Consider the following 20,966-nt stretch of genomic DNA (forward strand, 5'->3'; position numbering starts at 1 on the left):
AGGCAGACTGGAATGGACCAAGTGAAGACTCCATAAGTAGAAATATAAAGTAAAACCAGATGTCTTTGTACCTAACAAATTGTCAAGAACTTTAAAATGATAACTTCCATGGATAAAGATTCAGGGAAATAAACACGCTTATACAATATGGGGCATGTAAATTGGTTCAAGCATTCTAGAGAGCAATTTGGTATTGTGTATAAAAAAATTTTAATGTGTGCAAACTATTTAACACAGTAATTTCATTTTTAAGACTTTATCCTAAGAAAATAACCAGAAACACTCACAAAATTTAATGTAGAAGAATATTTAGTAGAGCATGCCTTCTTTGTAATATTGAACACTTGGAGATAACCTAAGGGTCCAAAAAGAAGTATTCTATAAATTGTAATATATTCCTTTGATGAAATCTATGCATCCAGTAAAAAGAAGATTATGGAAGATGTCATGATATCAGAAAATGTTGGTAATTTATTTTTAAATATATCTGCTCAGAAAAAAAGACTGGATGGATACACAGAAAAATATTGTTAGTGGTAATATCTCAATAGTGGACTTACAATTGATTTTCTTCTTCATGAGTTTTGAATATTTTAAATCCACCTCAGTAAGTGACCGTGTCGTGAATATCTTTTTAGGCACTGAAATGCCAAGCCCAATGCTTTAGACAGAGCAGGCACTCAACAAATATATGTTGAACTGTTCAGGATGATCAATTGCTAGTTAAAAATGCAACAAGGGGGCTTCCCTGGTGGTGCAGTGGTTGAGAGTCCGCCTGCCGATGCAGGGGACACGGGTTCGTGCCCCGGTCCGGGAAGATCCCACATGCCATGGAGCGGCTGGGCCCGTGAGCCATGGCTGCTGAACCTGCATGTCCGGAGCCTGTGCTCCGCAATGGGAGAGGCCACAGCGGTGAGAGGCCCGCGTACCGCAAAAAAAAAAAAAAAAAAAAAAAAAAGCAACAAGGTTGTCTTGTGGGGTAGTGAGCTCACAAGAGTTGTTTAAGCAGAAACCAGCTGGCTGGCTGTTATACTGAAGCCTTCCATTTCATAAAAAAAAAATGCTATACCTTGCCCAACTCCATTTTCTTCCCAGCCATTACCTGCTTCCCTTACAGCCAAACTTCCAAGAGGAGTCTTCACTTGATCCATTCCAGTCTGCCTTCTAACGCTGTAGAAACTGTGCTCATCAGATCTAATTACAAACCTTATCACTCATACTACCCCAGAGAGAACTGTTGATCATTTCCTCTTTGAAGGTCTCTTCTTCCTTTACTTGCAGACCTCTGTCCCATTCTTATGCTATCTCTCTGCTCCTTCCCAGTCTCCTCCCCTGGCTCCTCTTCCTCTGACAGCCGCCTGAATGCTTTTTTTTTTTCAAGGTCTTGGCACTCTTCTCACTGTAAGCCCTCCTCAGGGTATCCCATCCATTCTGAGGACTTAACTACCAGTGGACACTGACTTATGAACCTATGTATTCAGTCCAAACTTCTCTCCCGATCTGCAGACGTGTCTTTCATTTGCCATTGGATATCCTATAATCACTGCAAATTTAATATGCTACTCATCCTCCTCCCCCCACCCTCTTGCTCTCCTTCTCCTATTTAGCTTAGTTAATATCATTATACTTCAACCTTGGCCTCTCTCCCCTACTCCCAAATGCCTATCTTAATCAATAACTATGTCCTCAATGCTACTTCTAAATCTCCCTGGGATTTGTCACTACTTTTCATCCTGCTGCTGCTATGGTGATTCAGACCATAATCCTTTCCTTAGACTATTACAGTGACCTTCTAATTGGCTTTCTTGGCTCCAGTCTCCCCTTACTCTAGTTCAGCCATCATCTTGCTACTAAACTTTTATGTATTTATTTTTAATATGAATAATCACATCCCTTCCCTATTTAGGAACCTCTGATACCTTTCATACTTATTGTCTTCAGTGTAAAGTCCAAGTTCCTTAGCTGTAAATCAAGGTTCTTCTCAATATGGCTACATTCTACCTTACCAGTTAGTTTCAGCCCACACCAGACTTCCCTCTCTTCTCTGAACACAGTTTGCCTTTTCACACTTTTGTGCCTTTCCCCATCCTATTCCCCTAAGTATCTTCTCTCCTCAGCCAACTCATTTCCTCCTTCAGTGCCCAACCCAAACTTCACTGCCTCTAGGAAAAGAAACCCCCTCTGCAGCTTCCAAGTCAGACATTAGGACAAAAGATATGGTATTTAAAGCAGTGGATCATATGATATCGCTTACATGTGGAATCTGAAAAAAAGGGTACAAATGAACTTATCTACAAAACAGAAATAGAGTTACAGATGTAGAAATCAAACTTAAGGTTTTCAGGGGGTAGGCGGGGGATAAATTGGGAGATTGGGATTGACATATACACACTACTATATATAAAATAGATAACTAATAAGGACCTACTGTATAGCCCAGGGAACTCTACTCAATACTCTGTAATGGCCTATATGGGAAAAGAATCTAAAAAAGAGTGGATATATGTATATGTATAACTGATTCAATTTGCCGTACACCTGAATCTAACACAACATTGTAAATCAACTATACTCCAATAAAAATTTAAGAAATAAAATAAAATAAAGCAATGGACTGGATGGGAAATTGCAGAGGACCAAGCCCAAGGGGGCTCCCAGCATTCAGAAATCAGGAAGGACCCACTAAAAGAAACTGAGAAGGAATAAACAATGAGGTAGAAGGAAAGCCAGTGTGGTGTGATGGAAGCAAAGTGAAGAAAATGTTTCAACAGAGAGGGACTAATCATTAGTGCCAAGTAGCTGCTCAGAGGGCAGTGAGGTGAGGATGGACAACTGACCACTGGATTTGACAACAAAGAGGTCACTGCAACCTTCACAGGTGTGTTTGCAGTAGAAGAATGGGGGACAAAGGCTGACTGGATTGGCTTCAGGAGAGTCCGAAATGAGGAAGTTGATGTTCCTTGAATGGGTGAAGTAGTAGATGAATGAAGAAATAATGTCTTAGAGGGACTTCCCTGGCGGTCCAGTGGTTAAGACTCCATGCTTCCAATGCAGGGAGTGCAGGCTCGATCCCTGGTCAGGGAACTAAGATCCTACAAGCCGCATGGTGTGGCCAAGTCAAAACGAAAAAAAAGATATCTTAGAGAGGATTCTATAATTGGTCAGGAACCAAAATAGATTAGTTATTTTGAACTCTTAGAGTCTCTGAAAAGTTTCCAAATAGAAACAAGGATGCAATTTGGTGGTGCAAAGTTTTTCTTAAGTGACAAGGGAATTCAGAGTAGGATTACCAAGGCAGTAGGGTTAGTCTAGGGAAGGTTCTATGTGAGTTCTCTGTAATGGTTGCATTTTATCTATTACTGACCTGGTTCACAAAGGCCTTCATGCAGGACTTCTCAGAAGCTTCAGGAAAGAGCTGTCCCTGCAGGCAGTTGGGTGTAGAATTTTCAGAGACTATTTCCAACACCTCTTGCTGGTGTGTAGAGGTGCTGATAAGAAGTCTATAAGGCTGGCTCTCATGCTTTTGGAGGCTGGGCAACACCAAGGCTGAATGATTGGGAAGAGGTAAACAGGAAATATCTGACTCACACAATGCAGTGCATTTGGAAATGCTGCATTTGGAAGTATTTCTATATAACAATTTTATACTGAAATCATAATGGAGGTGGACTAAGGATTCACCTACCTATATTTGATGAATAGGTAGTCTGTTCTTACCTGCCGCCTCCTAGAGATGAAATATGGAGAATACAAACTTTGGGTAGACCAGACACAAGCTTTGATTTTGTGCTGTTACCTATGTGACATTTTTCAAATTGTCAGAGTTTCAAAAAGTACTTTGATACAGATCCCATGTAGAATGTGTTTTTACTTACATGACTGAAGACAACCCATGGACCATATATTCCCTTTATAGAATTATTTATGTTGACATCTAGGGCCTGGATTATGGAATAGAACCAGTTATAGAATATTGAAGAACCTCCTGTTATACCATGCTTCCTGTGGTTCCCCAAATGCACAGGATGGTCTTATATGTGCCTTTGCTTGTGCTGTGCCCTCTACCTGGGATACCCGAATCCCCTTCTTCCTGGCATGCTTAGATCTAAGAGGCCTTCCTCACCCTCTCAGACAGAGATCAATCCCCTCTCTGTGCTCCCCAGACTATTTTCATGTGTCACTCCATCTCTACACCAACCACACTTAACTACAGCTGTTCACTCTTCTGGCTCCCTCATTGGGCTGAGTTTCCTGAAGTCAGTGATTTTGTCTTCCTACTTCTATCTTTTACATCTAGAGTAGTGTTTGCACATTTTGGACACACAATCCATGTTTGTTGAATGGATGCATGAGTGCTTGAGAGTATGAATAAATGAATGAGTGAGTGGATGAATACATGAAAAGATTAGAAAAATGTTACACCACAGATGGAAGTTCATACAAACATGAAAGTGTCAAAGACTTTACATATACACAGAATTAGTGCATGGAATCGTACTTTCCAAGTACAATTGAGATGACAAGATTACTGTAGCATAATGCATGTAAAGAGGAGAGTGATACACACAAATGACTCGTAACATGTGTGGCACAAGATGGCGAGAACTGTGCTGATTAAAATGAGTTGGGTGGGCTTCCTTGGTGGCACAGTGGTTGAGAGTCCACCTGCCGATGCAGGGGACACGGGTTCGTGCCCCGGTCTGGGAAGACCCCACATGCCGCGGAGCGGCTGGGCTCGTGAGCCATGGCCGCTGAGCCTGCGCGTCCAGAGCTTGTGCTCCACAACGGGAGAGGCCACAGTAGTGAGAGGCCCGCATACCGTAAAAAAAAAATAATAATAAATAAATAAATAAATAAAAGGAGTTGGGTGATAGGAATTGATTGGTTTTCATATAGATTTGGGAGAGAGATTTGATCTGTGGAACAGAATGAACATTTTGGCCCTTGTGATTTCTTTTTTTTTATTTTATTTATTTTATTTTTGGCTGCGTTGGGTCTTTGTTGCTGGGCGCAGGCTTTTCTCTAGTTGCGGTGAGCAGAGGCTACTCTTCCTTGTGGTGCGCGGGCTTCTCATTGTGGTGGCTTCTCGTTGCGGAGCATGGGCTCTAGGCGCGCGGGCTTCAGTAGTTGCAGCGCGCGGGCTCAGTAGTTGTGGCTCGCGGCTCTAGAGCGCAGGCTCAGTAGTTGTGGCACACGGGCTTAGGTGCTCCACAGCATGTGGGATCTTCCCGGACCAGAGTTCGAACCCGTGTCCCTTGCATTGGCAGGCAGATTCTTAACCATTGCACCACCAGGGAAACCCCTTGTGATTTCTTTTAAGCAAGGTATTCTTCATCTTAAAATTTAAGGGCAAGGTACACCTTAATAAGCTTGTTTATCTAAAGCATGGCTTCATTGTAAAACAAAACAAAAAAAAGAAAAGGAAAAACCAGCTATTACACCTTTAAAATGGAAGTTACGTTAAACTAGTCATTTCATTCCCGCGTGCCTCAGTTTCTAATATGCATACTTTGTATGCATGATAATAATAAATGATAATAGCCCTTACTAGTATTTACACTATAAAAGGGTTGTTCATGTAAATTAGATAGTATAAAATGGGTTATGATGTCTTCTTTGAAAGACAAGCACTATACACAAATGGGATATTATTATTTAGTTTTTCCTTTTCAATCTCGTTAAATGAGAATTAGATGAAAACTCTGCCCCTTAAGCAATATCCAGTCGGTAAATGATTATTGAGTCAGAGTAAAATGAAAAAAAAAATCTTCAGCTGAAAAGTCAGTTTGTGCGGCTTAGCTAGTCTGTGCACAAGACAAAAATATTGTCTTTATCTGATGTTTACCACTGCTTTTAATCTCCTCTCTGTGCGGTAATCACAAACTGAAGACAGTTAAGCCTTCCAGTTCAGTCAGTGTGTGCATTTTAGAGAACATAGATATCCTGGAATGATTACAATTGAGAAATAATGTTTCATTTAATCAAGCCATGCAGCCAGTTTTGCTATCGATTTAGGGCTAACTCAGCTACTAGTTCTTAGGTTCAGGGTAGCTATTACTGCAACCTTCTCGGGTTAGTTACTGCCATTGCCTCTGTGCGCTCCCTGTTTGCACCATCCAGGCCAGAGCTTCCCTATCTTCTCCTTGGAATACAAGTTACTAAGAGGGGTTGAGGGTATAAGATTTTGGGAGTCGTGCACGTCACAAACGTCACTTCATTGTCATGAAGGTGCGAGAACTGAACGCAGTGGAGGATTCAGGATGACAGAGCTGGTAGTGATAGGGCCACCTGTCCAGCACAGCTGTGCCTGGCCTCTGTGTGCGTAATAGCTCCAGCCTACTTCTAGTTCCTAGTCCCAGTTCTCTGCGTGCTCCCTGCTCCTCCTCTCTCATCCAACCCCCTTACAGTGTTCACCCATTGTATCTAGGCTCACCTTCACTCCCTAGGACCAACCTCAGCATTGCTGGTAGTTGTGATCATCCGTTTTCCCCCAACCCAAATCCAGAGCTTTTGGCTTCTGGATTTTGCTCTCAGAGACGACCCCTGCCTAGCCAGCTGTGGGTCAGCTATCTGCTCTAAGGTGACCAGACTCCTCTCTCCTCCCTCTGATTAGCCCCAATACATGAGCTATGGCAATAGGTGTGACAGCTGTGTCTGATCAGGTTTTTATCAGTACCCATGAAGGTCATTTCATTGGTGGGCTGCTCAGAGAGGTCAGAGCCCAGGAAGCCTGTGTGAAGTTTAGAGGCCTAGAGAAGGGGCAGGTGCAGAAGAAGAGTCAGGAGGAGAGCATGGAAGGCAGATGTGGTTTACTGGACAGTTTTAGCCACTTCCAGCACCAGTTGCAAGACCACAGCCCAACACAAAGGCCATGCCTACCAAGAGCATCGCCATGTGGTAACTGAGCTAATGTAAAAGTGGTGAGGGAGCCTTCGTAGTGGCACCATTTCCCTACCTTTGGGAAGAAAATCTAGGGATTATATCTTCTACTTTTATTTTATTTTATTTTATTTTATTTTTTTTTTTGCTGTACGTGGGCCTCTCACTGTTGTGGCCTCTCCCGTTGCGGAGCACAGGCTCCGGACACACAGGCTCAGCGGCCATGGCTCACGGGCCCAGCCGCTCCGCGGCATATGGGATCCTCCCAGACCGGGGCACGAACCCGTATCCCCTGCATCGGCAGGCGGACTCTCAACCACTGCGCCACCAGGGAGGCCCTATCTTCTACTTTTAAAGCAAATTGTTTAAAACAGTTGTCTACATTCAGGTTCCATTTATTCCTCAGCTTCCTGTGGCCTGCCTTCCGCCTCCACTGACCCTGCTCTCACCCAGCTGGTCAAATACCTCCTTGGTTCTCCCTCCATAGGTGCTTCTCTACTTGATCTCTTGACAGCATTTACCTTTGTTGACCATAACCTACTTGTTGAAATGTGCTTTTCCCTTGTTCTCTATGATATCTCATTCTTTTTGTTTCCCTCCTGTCCCTCTGGCTGTACTTTTTTCAGGGATCCTTTCTCTGCCCATATATATATTTTTTTAAATTAATTAATTTATTTAGTTTTTGGCTGTGTTGGGTCTTCGTTGCTGCGCGCAGGCTTTCTCTAGTTGCGGTGAGCGGGGGCTACTCTTCGTTGCGGTACGCAGGCTTCTCATTGCGGCGGCTTCTCTTGTTGCAGATCACGGGCTCTAGGCATGCAGGCTTCAGTAGTTGTGGCTCACGGGCTCAGTAGTTGTGGTTCATGGGCTTCGCCGCTCCGCGGCATGTGGCATCTTCCCGGACCAGTGATCGAACCCATGTCCCCTGCCTTGGCAGGCAATTCGTAACCACTGCACCACCAGGGAAGTCCCTCTCTGCCCTTGTTTTAAGTTTTGGTGCTCCTCTGGGTTCTCTTCTGAGCCCTTTTCTCTTCGGTGACACTCTCCCAGTGTATTGCTTTCATCCCCTTGGATTCTATTGTTGCCTACCGTGTACTGATGCTTCCTAAGCCTGTATTCTCAGACTTCAAGATCAACCTGCCTACTCGTGCCCAGAGAGTATTCCCCAGGCATTACAAACCAAACATGACCATGGCTGGTCTCATCCCTTAAGTAAGTGTCTTAGTGAGTGATGTCACTGTCCACCCAGTTGTTCAAGTCAAAAACCTGAGTGGCAGTTTTGACTTCTTCCCTTCAAAACTCCAGCATTCAAGCAATCACAGATTTCAGTAGATTGTATCTCCTCTATGACATGGCTTGTAAGGCTCTGTATAAATTGGTTCTGTTTACCTTTCCAGTCTCATCTCTGACCACCCTGTCTCAGCTATCCTGAACTCTTTTCAGTACTCAGATAATCAGTGATTTCTGTCGCCTTCGAAACGTGCATCCTTCACTGAAACAGATCTTCCTCCGCTGAAACAGATCCACCCCACCTCTTTATTTGACTAACTCCTCGTACCTTGTAAGTCTCCACGTAGAAGTTACTAACTTCCAATTCTCCCAAATTCCGGGTTAAACGTCCCTCCTAGAGCTCTTGGTACTCTTCTCTTCATAACACACTGCTTTATAGGAGCTGCCTTTCCAGTTTCTACCTTGCCCTCTACTGCAAGCTCTACTGGAAGGTGCCTGTAAGCAGGAACCATGTTTATCCTATTCACCTTTGTACTCGTAGCACCAACAAAGTGTCTGGTACAAAATAGACGCTCAGTGAATGAAAATAAATATTAGAAGTATCACTGTGAGAGTAGAAAATAAATTTCCAATCAGAGGTTGCAATTAGGATTTTACAAAACAAAGATTTATCAAGTCCCTCTAACATCAAAGGGATTTGAAGATTATCTAAAACTATTCAGAAGAATTTATCAACATTAGAATCATGAGCAGGGAGTAGTTAATAGAGGTAGATTTCAAATCTGTCCCTTATGGGCTTCTTTTCTAGAGTTCAATATCCAGACTCTCTGAGCCATGTTTTGGGGTCACCCAAGCATTCCATCCTCCTGACTTCCCATAAATTTTTGGATTCATAACCCACTCCATACTTGAGAACATGGGGACTGGAATAAGGTAAGTGTTAGCTTTTCTGTTTTTTCCTCTATTATTTCATTTTCAACCATATACTATACTTGTAGAGCAATAATTTTTAGTCTCTCTCTGGAGTCTTGATCAGGAGGTATGACCAGCTTCCCTGCTAGTCTAGCTGGACTCACAATGTTTGAATATCCTATGCAAAGAAATGTTGCAAAGTCTCTTGAGGTATTATGTCCTTTCATATTTTCTTTTTTATTTCATGGCTATCTAAATTCTTTATCATCGTTCTAATGATTTTACCTAATATGATTTCACACAGAAAAAAGTGAGTTTTGAGAAACCAGAAAGACTTGCTTCCCACTCTGGGACACCTTTTGGGCCAGATGCACAGTAAGAATGCAGGGCATGAGCAGTGCAATCAAACTTCAAAAACAACTCTGCTTTAGTCACACTGCATATAGGTAACTGCTCACTGCACCTCCACTGTCAACATTCGTGAACCCCCTCCCTGCTTTAGTTTTTCATTTAAAAAAGACTTATTATTATTTATTTATCTTCATATTTGTTTATTGCTTATCCCCTAACTAGAATGTAAGCTTTATGAGGACAGGGATTTTTTTTTTGGTTCACCATTATATATGCTCAGCACTTGGAACAATAACTGGTACATGGTAGGCACTCAATAGATATTGTTGATTGAATGAATGGTGTCTTTTTAAAAAAAATTTAAGAGGCTGATGCACACCCAGGCCTCTAGGGATCTAACGCAAATCTGGTTTGCAGCTTTGTTGCCCTTAACACTTTGATTGATGGCTAAGATGATAACATTGACTGCGTGCTGAACAAATTTACAGATGATGCACAGCTAGAAAAGATAACAAATAAGTTGGATGATGCTATCAGGATTCTCCTCCCCCTTATCAAATCCTGAAAAAATATAATAATGAATCACATCTAACAATATAAAGTTTACCAGGGACAAATATAAAGTACTCAAAGATCTCCAAATTCAATTGTACAAGTACAGGTTGGGGACAAGGTGACTTACAATAGCTCACGTAGGAAGATTTAGAGCCTTCTGTTGATTGTGAGTAGATGATGAGTCAACACATCATCACGTTGTGATGTAACTTCCATGTTGTGATGTAACTTCCACAAAACAAAAGTCAATCTTTTGTTGTATTAATAGAAATATAGTGTTCAAGTCAGGGAGTAGTTCTCTAGTTCTCACTGGTGATCAGGTCACATTTGCTCTGTTTTATGAATTCTGATCTTCAGCCTTTAAGAAAGACATTGATAAACAAAAGGTTATTCAAGAAGAGTAAAAAGGGTAAAATGGGATTTTGTAATCAGTGTCATATCAGAAATGATTAAAGGATCTAAGAGTCAGTGTGGGTGTGTGAGGAGGACGGTGATAGCTAGCACATGTAGCTGCCTTCCAAAGTTAAAGGGGCTGTCCTGCAAGGAGAGATTAGATTTCGTCTGGGTAATCCCAAATGACAGATGGAAGACCCTTGAGTAGAAGATGTAAGTATGTGTATTACAACCTGTTAGAATTTATCAGCAATTCTGTTTTGCCCAGTAATCAAGTGGGCAACTGGTGGAGGTTGTAAGTTCCCTGACCCTGGTGGTATTCAGGCAAAAGCTGGGCACTCATGCCTCATGTCCTGAATACACTTGTGAGGGAAGTTCAAACACTGGGGTGAGGGATTGGATTAATCACAGTAGCAAACACATACTAAGTGCTTACTCTATGGTAGGTACCATAAAAAGTGATTAATGTGGGTTATTTTTTGGCTGCGTCGGGTGTTTGTTGCTGCGCACAGGCTTTCTCTAGTTGCGGCGAGCGGGGGCAACTCTTTTGTTGTGGTGCGTGGGTGTCTCATTGTGGTGGCTTCTGTTGTTGCCGAGCACAGACTCTAGGCGTGCGGGCTTCAGTAGTTGTGGCTTGCGGGCTCTAGAGCACAGGCTCAGTAGTTGTGGCGCCTGGGCTTAGCTGCTTGCAGCATGTGGGATCCTCCCTGACCAGGGCTTGAACCCATGTCCCCTGCATTGGCAGGCGGATTCCCAACCACTGAGCCACCAGGGAAGTCCCTGGGTTATTATTTTTAATGTATCAATCTTACTAGCTCCATCTTAGAGATGAGAAAACTGAGGCTTAGAGGGGTTAAGTAACTTGCCCAAGGTCTTACACCTTGTACATAGCAGAGCAAGGATTTTAACTTAGGCAGTCAGATCCCCAACTTTAACTTATTGTTCTATAAGGACTCCCACTTCTAAAAAACCACTCTTTCCCACCCTGAGATTCTACCACTCTAATGAAGAAATCAAACAGAGGAGCTTATTATCTCCACTTGTAAATGATTCTATACTAAATAGGTTCTTTCTGCATAGTATGTGGCGCTAAATTAACCTGGGCAGTTGCCACTTGTGGTACACTGTATGGAGCCCAGCGTATTTATTAAGGGAAAAGAATGGTGAATGCAACCACACAAGCTGCATTAGAAATGACAGAATCTCAATATATTGTGTCTGAGGAAAAACAAGCACATTTCTGGGTGGTCTACCGAGGATACTTGGCAAAAAGTGATAATCCATCATTCCTGGCAGAGGCCTTGTGAATTCCTGCTCAGTTGTTTGGACAGTATTCATTTAAACAAATATTTATTGAGTACCTGACCTGTGCCAGGTATGTCCAATGTGCTGAGGGTGCAGAGGTAAATCAGAGGATGCCCTGTTAGTGGGGGAGATGGACAGGTAAGCAAATTCTTATGATACAGTGTGACAAGTGCTTAGCAGGTGTATGCATATGTTTTAAGTATTACAGGGACAGAGTGGAAAGGAACTGATTCTGCTTGGTTGAAGGAGGTGTCCAATACTTGATTATGTTTTCAAAATGACTGTCACATACGTTGCATGGGTTTATTTGGTCTTCATAAAGACCATGTGAAGTCATGATCCCTTTTTGGACATAAGCTCAAATAGAGTATCACAGAGGTTAGGTGAGCTCCCCAAGGTCATGCAGCTAGCAATAATAATTGCTGACATTTATTGAGTGCTTAGGCTACCTGAGGTTCTCTTCTAAGCCATATTAAGATGTTTCATTTTCACAACTCTACGAGGTCATTATTAATATTATTACCACTTGACAAGTGAGAAAACTGAGGCACAAGATTTAAATAATTTGCCTAGAGTCCCATAGCTAGAAAGTGGAAAAACCAGGATTTGCACCAACCCATTCTGGCTTTAGCAGGCACGCACTTACCCAGTGCACTAAATTACCTGTAACTGGTCCCCTGAAGAGCTGGAACTCACACTTAGATTCTGATTGCAAGTTCAGCTTTCTTTCGAGTGACCTTGCTCTTTAGCAATATTACATCCAAATGAGAGAAATGGTGTGTGTCTGGCTGCAAGGAGAGGTTGTGTACGTCAGGCATTCCTGAAAGTGTTTTGGGAGAGGTATGGTAAAACCTAGAATATGCATTAGTTGTATATGCGGGGGTTTTCAGGGCAGCCAGAATTTGGCCTCTTGTTCTCCAGCGCAGCAGTCTGGGCTCTAGGGACTATGATTTGTTATACATAGGAACTAGACACCAACACTTACTCTGTAGCCTTTTAAACTTTAGTTTAAATTTTTCTAAAAGAAAATGACAAGATGTGAAACATCAAGAATGAAGCAAGTTAAATTCAGTACCTTATATATAAGCAAGAATGGAGTTACAGAAAAGGAGAAATGAAGCACATAATTGCTTAAATTATCCAAGTTTTATCTCCATAATAAAAATTCTTGGATTGAAAAATAGTTCAATACAATATTACTGTACCTTAATAATTAGGTTGATTTGGCTCTGTGGTAAATCTGAGAAAGAATTGGTTATTAAAATGAATGAAGTAGATCAGCCTTCCCTCAGTAATTACTACTTCAGCTAATAAGGATATGACCTACGTGATTGTATCTACTGCATTTTTAAGACATCCATCTCCCATAATTTTTGGAGATTCAATAATTGAAAAATCAGCAGTGGGGCTTCCCTGGTGGCGCAGTGGTTAAGAATCTGCCCGCCAATTCAGGGGACATGGGTTTGAGCCCTGGTCCAGGAAGATCCCACATGCCACAGAGCAACTAAGCCCGTGCACCACACTACTGAGCCTGCGCTCTAAGCCTGCGAGCCACAACTACTGAGACCGCATGCCACAGCTGCTGAAGTCCATGTGCCTAGAGCCTGTGCTCCGCAATGAAGAGAAGCCACTGCAATGAGAAGCCCAAGGACCACAACGAAGAGTAGCCACTGCTCGCTGCAACTAGAGGAAGCCCGTGCGCAGCAAAAAGACCCAACACAGCCAAAAATAAATAAAAAATAAAAATCAGCAGTGGGTGGGGATTTCTGTGGTAGGCAGAGGGCAGAAAAGGTCAATGTTCTTCATCATTCTTTCCTTCACAGCAAGTGGGGTTTTTTGGTTTCCACTGGTTTTCAGTGTTTTGTTTTGTCATGTATGGAGACCTAGGAGATGCAACTGATTTATCTTAGCCTTTGTGTTTATAGATTTCTGTTTTCTTGGCTTCAGGTCCTTGGAAACATTTGTTTTGATGGTGGCTGGAGAGTTAGTCATGTTTTATTTTTGTTGTTCCTATTTATTTTTAAGATCCTTTAGTTCAAGTCCACTTACAAGGTGTTATATAACCTGTATTTATGTTTCCACAAATGAAATATTCCTAGTAGTAATTTCTAGTACACTCTTATAAAAACAGTTAATAATTTGATGCCCATCAGAATGATTCTGTAATATTAATAAGCTAGAACAAGGATATGCCTTGGAAAATTGTGTTTTAAATTTATAATTGGATTTAGCACTTAACATGTGAAATTTCAAGTTTCTTACATCAATTATTTTTGAGTTACCAAGCAGCCAAATTCTTATAAACATATTTTTCCTTTTCATCCCTGAGTCAACAAAAGTTGGGAAATTCTTTTCTCACATATTCCATTCTTTAACTAAGCCTGAAGGCTTTTTAAAAAAAACCACATCCCAAACAAACAGTTTTACATGAGGTTATGAGTAATGAGTAAACGAAGAGTGGGCTCTACTGGCACTGGGGATGTACGTCTAATTAGAAGTGTCAGTATTCCAAACATATAATTTACTAACGTTGAGGTTTTTAATTCTTAACTTTGAGTCCATTGGGATGGAAACAAGTGACCCTTGGTGGAAATATGTCAAGAATCAACTTTCTCAGGTTGACCTTTAGTTTGTTGGTCAATGAATCAAAACATTGTGTATTCCCAGGCTTAAAGATGTCTGTACCTTGTTAAATTTGTTAAAAGATCAAGGCAGAAAGCTAGCACTGCTTTGCTGCTGTGAACAGGTTGCCCTCTCCCTTCTTCTTGATGCCTCTTCTTCATGAGAGATGGTCCATCTTAGCTGGCTCCATGCATGAAGCAGTATGAAGCACATTGCATCTCCTGCACATCCTCCGGAGTGGGTCTGGGTGTGGGGGGAGGTAGAGAACTCTGTTTTTACAATGAGACAGGTGAATATCAGCTTTCGAACTGACTTGGCATACTTTTTAGTCCAAGGCTCCATACTAGGCACCAAAGACTGCTACAACTGCTCTCAATCACCAATGTTCATGACTTAAAAGTAGTCACATAAGATTTGCAATCAGTTAGATTACTGTCTGACCTGGAGCAAACAACTTAACCTCTCTCCAAAATAACTATTTCACAGTGTTATTATAGTAAATAATTGAGATTATATATATGAAAATACTTAGTGCAAAGCCTGGCACATAGTTGCAAGTGAAGGCTGAATTTATGTGAAGTGTATAATTAACTACCCGTGGAACCTCAAATGGACAGATGAACCCAAATCGACATTATCTGTCTCTAGCCAGTTTTAAGTCAGAAAATTTCACTTCCAAATGAATAAACTACATCTACCAATGACTTTGCTTTAAAGCCTACATTCAGAACAAAATGTTATTTAAGTGATAATCTGTTAATATATTTCATAACAGGAGCTGACTATGGTTTCTGTAGCAGAAAATTACATGTGAACAAAAGGAAGAAGGAAAATTAGATAAATGAAAAGTCTTTATTTCAAAATAAATGAAGACGGGACAGTTATCTGATTATAGAACATTCAGATCATGGTATAATTATTGTAAGTCTACATGAAATTACAAAATATAATTGTATTTATGTTCGTTTTTAAATTTTTTTTCTGATCTTAAAGGACTAATTTTCTCATAATTGAATGACAAACTCTGCAGTACCTCGTATTAACTATTAATATGCTAAAAATACCCATTAACTATCTTTTTCTTAATTGCAACTACTGTCTTGGACTTACATTTATTTAAGCAATACAAAAGGAATGATTTAAACTGCTTGCTCTTCCACATATTAGAAAGTAGGAGAAAGAAGCATTCCCCCGACCCACTTAACTATGAAAAAAGGACTCTCCCAAGTTGCCAGGAACTAACACGATAGTAAAATTACAAGAAAATTTTGTTAAGAAACCTTTTCTCATCTGCAAGTTGTTTGACTGAAACCTGAGGTGCTGAATTTCAGCACAAAGGTGACTTTGGAGGAGAAAGTTTGTGCCAAACTGGATCAGTTGTTTTTGTGTTATGTAAGAAGGAGAAAAAAAATTAACTGTTTCCTCCTAAGCTATAAATTTAAGATTACCCTATTACACCAAATGAGAGAATTTCCAGACCTCAAACTTTACTTCAGCCTTATATTTTCATGAACTATTTTCTGTACCCTCTCAAAACTAAATATAATATTAAGTCATTTGCCTGGCCAATTATATTTTAAAAGTACGAAGTTATTTTATTCATTACATCAGAAGTGAATTCTAGTTGAATGGTAAAAATGGTATTGTTAAACAATTTAAAACATTTTCTTTTAAAATATTTTTTCCTGATTATATAGAATATAAGTGCAGTGTAAAAATATAGAATATACAGTAGAGTAAAAACAAAAAGATAAAAATCACTAAACTACCCACAATTGTATCATCCAGAGATAATCACCAGCAATATTTTGCTGTATCCCTTATAATGGGTGTTCACACACACACACACACACACACACACACACACAAACCCATTATATGTAAATGTATATTAATGTTTTATTATAGAAAATTTAAAACATAAACAAAAGTAGACAGAGAGCATAATGAACCTTACATACCTATCAACCTATGATGACCAAACCAACTCATCAATTCCCTCTTCTTCTTTCCCACTTATTCTGTTTTAAAGCAAATTCCAGAAATTGTATCATCTCATCCACAAATATTTCAATATGGATCTTTAAAAGATGAGGCCTTTTAAAACAACCATCATCACATCTAAACTAATTAACAATCATATGTTACTAATATGAAATAAGTCATTGTTCAGAATTTCAATTGTCTCATGAATGTCATAATTTTTTTAATAAACTTATTTATTTTATTTATTTATTTTTGGCTGTGCTGGGTGTTCGTTTCTGCGTGTGGGCTTTCTCTAGTTGCGGCGAGTGGGGGCTACTCTTCGTTGCAGTGCACGGGCTTCTCATTGCTGTGGCTTCTCTTGCTCGGAGCATGGGCTCTAGGCGCGCGGGCTTCAGTAGTTGCAGCACACGGGCTCAGTAGTTGTGGCTAGCGGGCTCTAGAGCACACGCTCAGTAGTTGTGGCACACTGGGCTTAGTGGCTCCGCAGCATGTGGAATCTTCCCAGACAAGGGATCAAACTCGTGTCCCCTGCATTGGCAGAGGGACTCTAAACCACTGCACCACCAGGGAAATCCCATAATTTATTTATTTTATTTTTATTTTTATTTTTTTTTTGCGTTATGCGGGGCTCTCACTGTTGTGGCCTCTCCCGTTGCGGAGCACAGGCTCCGGATGCGCAGGCTCAGCAGCCATGGCTCACGGGCCCAGCTGCTCCGCGGCATGTGGGATCTTCCCGGACCGGGGCATGAACCCGCGTCCCCTGCATCGGCAGGCGGACTCTCAACCACTGCGCCACCAGGGAAGCCCCCCATAATTTATTTTTATAGGTTGTTTGAAGCAGGATCCAAATAAGGTTCACATGATGAGATTGGTTGATATGTCTGTTAAAGGTTGATATGTCTGTTAAATCTCTTGAAATATAAACGGGTTTCCACTCAAATGTTTTTTTTCCTTCCACTTTAGTTGTCGAAGAAACCAAGTTGTTTGTCCTGTAGAACTTCCCACAGCCTAGATTTCTCTGATTGCATCTTCATAGTATAGTTTAACATGTTCCTCTGTCCTCTATATTACCTGCCACTATCTACAGGGTTTAACAGATTCAGTTGTGGTTTCTTTATTTTTTTTGGCAAGACTGCTTCATAGGTAATGTGTTTTGCCATTAAGAGGTGCATAATGTGTAATAATCTCTTCTTTTACATTGTTACCTGGAGTCATTAGTTTATTAAGGATTGCAAAATGGCTATATTTTTAATCCTATTATTCCTTGAGTTGATTTTCTGGTATGTGCCAATGGTGGCTAAATAGATGTGTTGTGATTTTGCTTTTTATGTTTGTTTGTCTTTAAATTATCATTCAAACTCATTAATTGAAACATTTAATTTGTTTCAACACATCTTATTTATTATTCTTATTAATGCTGAAATTAACCTTTATTTGGCCTGTGACAGCATCTTCACATTAGCTCCTAATTCTGACATGACCCTAGGGGTCTTTGATAGAGCCTCTGCTAGTTGGTATAATAAGATGGTCTAGGCTAGGCCTTTCTAGTTATGTATAATACTGCAACAAAGCATTTGTGCACATATTATTATTTCTTTGGTACAGATTCCTATAAGTGGAATTACCTGGCCAGAGGGTAGGAACATATTTAAGCTCTTGATTAGTATTGTCCAGTCGCTCGCCTCTAGAAAGGTTATACCAGGTTACACACCAAGCAGCAGTGCAGGAGAGTGGCTGCTTCATCCCGTGAATAGTTACAGACATTCACATTGACATGTTTCTGCCAGTATGATCTAAGTCAGGTAGATTCACTCCTGTTTTTTCTTTGTTTTTCCCTCTTTGGTAGAGAAACTTTAAAAATTAAGAATACCTCATGGTTGGGGCTTCCCTGGTGGTGCAGTGGTTGAGAATCCGCCTGCCAATGCAGGGGACACGGGTTCGATCCCTGGTCCGGGAATATCCCATATGTCACGGAGCAACTAAGCCTGTGCACCACAACTACTGAGCCTGCACTCTAGAGCCCGTGAGCCACAGCTACTGAGCCCGCGTGCCACAACTACTGAAGCCCGTGCACCTAGGGCGCGTGCTCCACAACGAGAGAAGCCACCGCAATGAGAAGCCCGCGCACTGCAATGAAGAGTAGCCCCTGCTCGCCGCAACTTGAGAAAGCCTGCGCACAGCAACGAAGACCCAACACAGCCAAAAATAAATAAATAAAATAAATAAATTTATTAAAATAAAAAAGAATACCTCATGGAAAAACTACACTAATGTAACATTTTCATATTTATATTATGAATTAATAACTATATATCAACAAAGATTAGAATGGCCTTATCAAACTAAATGTATTACTTATAAATTAACGTGTGGAATTGGTAATACTTTTTTTTTAATTTTTTTTATTTTTTTGGTAATACTTTAGTTGCAAACATACATATAATGGCTGAACATTAATTTTTATAGCTTTTTGGTAATTTGGTAGCTACTTTTAAAATTTCTGGGGTTTTTAGTTATAACCTTACCTTTGTAGAACTCATTATATATAAAGTTTTATTTCCCTGATATTTTAGAAAGTTAAGTAACTTGCAAACATTACTTACATGTACCTTATGTATACAGTTTCATATAAATCATGAAAGCAAAAAAAAAGTAGATTACAGATTTAAAAAACAGACTGTTAGAGCTAGAAGGATCTTAAAGGTGATCTGGTCTAACCGCTTCACTTTATATTTTGGGAAACTAAGGCAAAGGGCAGTTATGTAACTTCCCTGAGGTTACACAGCTAATTTGTGAAAGAGTAAGATAAAAATCCAAATCTGATTCAGTATAGTGCCCTCTCCATGTAGCTTCTCAGAATTAGCAAAACTTGAAGGCAATATGCAAAATTAAAATAATTGTTGTGTTAGGGAAATGGCATTTGAGGTATCGTCTTTTGAAATTCTACTGTTACACTACCTTTTCAATTAAAAAAATCTATAGAAAATAGACCAAAAACTACATTATAAAATCAGGTGAAAGAGAACTTCTGTTATTTGGAAGCTAGAAATAAATTATTCTAATTGTAGGGATTTATAACAATCAACATACACAGCATATGAATGCTTTACACACACACACACACACACACACACTATTGCAAGCACTTCAATGGCATTATCTCATTGAATTCTAACTATTATCTCAAGTGCAGAGGTTATACGACTTGCCCCAGGTAATCTCGTGAGTGTCAGGGTCGGGATTTGAACCCGGGCAGTCATAGACACAGTGGATTGTTTGCAGTTTCAAGCCTCAGTGGTCAATTTCATTGCTACTAAGGGGTGCTGTGATTGTCTGACTCTCCCCAGCTCTCTCCTTATAGGGTAAAACTTTCCACCTTAGAAATCCATGTGTTGGAATAACATGATGAAATTCCTTAGGGCAAAAATTTTTAGAGACATTTCTCCTAAACCCCTTGTCTACCACTTGATAACTATGTGACTTTTCATTCCTCATCTATAATGTGGGTATGACAATATCTACCTCATTGGATTATTGGAGGATTAAATAAGATAAATTGTATCCACTTCTTAGTAGAATACCTGGCTCACAGTAAATATGCAATAAGCAATATCTGCTATCATCAGCTATCATTGCCATCAGCAATATTATTAATATCATTATTAACATTATCATCATAATTTCTTTCCTATTGACCACTTTTTAAATGTAAAATCCTACAGAAGGGGTAATACATTATTCAAGGGGCTAGTGACTCATTGGTTGTTTTTCTCCTGACAGGAGAGTGCAGAGGTAGTAAAGCTCGGGGAAGGAAAAGGAGATATGGAAAAGAGAGGTGGGAGACACTGAAGACAGAGTTTTACCTCCAAGTAGTTGGGATAAGTTTACAGAACAGTTCATTTGAAGTCCAGTGCTCTTCTATGGGATCCTGTAATCCTTACCAGGTTTCCAGAGGGTCTGTTAGGGAGTGGAGAAGACTACTATTCCCAGGCCGTGGAGACAGTCTGTCACTGCCCGAGGAGTCCCACGCACCATGGCCACCTGCCTGTCCAGGCTGCAGCGGGGGAAGAGGGCAAACAACCTTTAGCGAATTCTTCTGTTTACTGGGCCTGGAAACAGGCCTTTTGCCATGGAAAATTTTCTCACTGTACCCATAGGTACAGGGTACATATTACATAATACGGAACATCTTTTTTTTTTTTTTTTTTTTTTTTTTTTTTGTGGTACACGGGCCTCTCACTGTTGTGGCCTCTCCCGTTGCGGAGCACAGGCTCCGGACGCGCAGGCTCAGCGGCCATGGCTCACAGACCCAGCCGCTCCGCGGCACGTGGGATCCTCCCGGACCGGGGCACGAACCCGTGTCCCCTGCATCGGCAGGCGGACTCGCAACCAGTGCGCCACCAGGGAAGCCCCTATACGGAACATCTTATTAAGACTCCTTCCTCACCTGTGTGCATGCTGTGCTTCAAGCCTAGGGCTGTGCGCCATTTCTGAGGTGTCATTCCACTTTTTACTCAGGGGTAAGGTCTAAAGGTGGCTTGCAGGAGCATCTTTACACAGATCACAGATACCTGAAGTCTTCCTGTTTTATGCTACCAGGTTCTCCTCAGGTCCACGTACCCTTTATTTTTCAGTATTTTATTTCACACTTTTCATGGTTATGACAACAACATAAGCACCCTTTTGCGTATGTTCAGTGAACAGTATATCTCATTCCCATCCCCGTCCCCAGTGCC

The 20,966-nt window shown here is 40.8% G+C and overlaps 1 protein-coding gene across 3 annotated transcripts in view; it reads left to right on the top strand.

The window, feature by feature from the left end:
• Positions 1 to 20,966, top strand: part of MKLN1 (muskelin 1) — a 362,427-nt gene that overhangs the window by 19,814 nt on the left and 321,647 nt on the right. Inside the window, exons 2-3 of one of the 3 annotated variants that reach the window (XM_082632687.1) lie at positions 8,915 to 9,039; positions 11,693 to 11,760. The exons of 1 other annotated variant lie outside the window; for it this stretch is intronic. The gene's annotated coding sequence lies outside the window, so the exon portion shown is untranslated. The remainder of the gene's footprint in view (positions 1 to 8,914; positions 9,040 to 11,692; positions 11,761 to 20,966) is intronic. One more of the 3 variants, XM_082632686.1, reaches the window with a different exon arrangement.

Source organism: Mesoplodon mirus (assembly GCF_964341445.2).
Source record: "Mesoplodon mirus genome assembly, chromosome: 9".
NCBI classification, from domain to species: Eukaryota; Metazoa; Chordata; class Mammalia; order Artiodactyla; family Ziphiidae; genus Mesoplodon; species Mesoplodon mirus.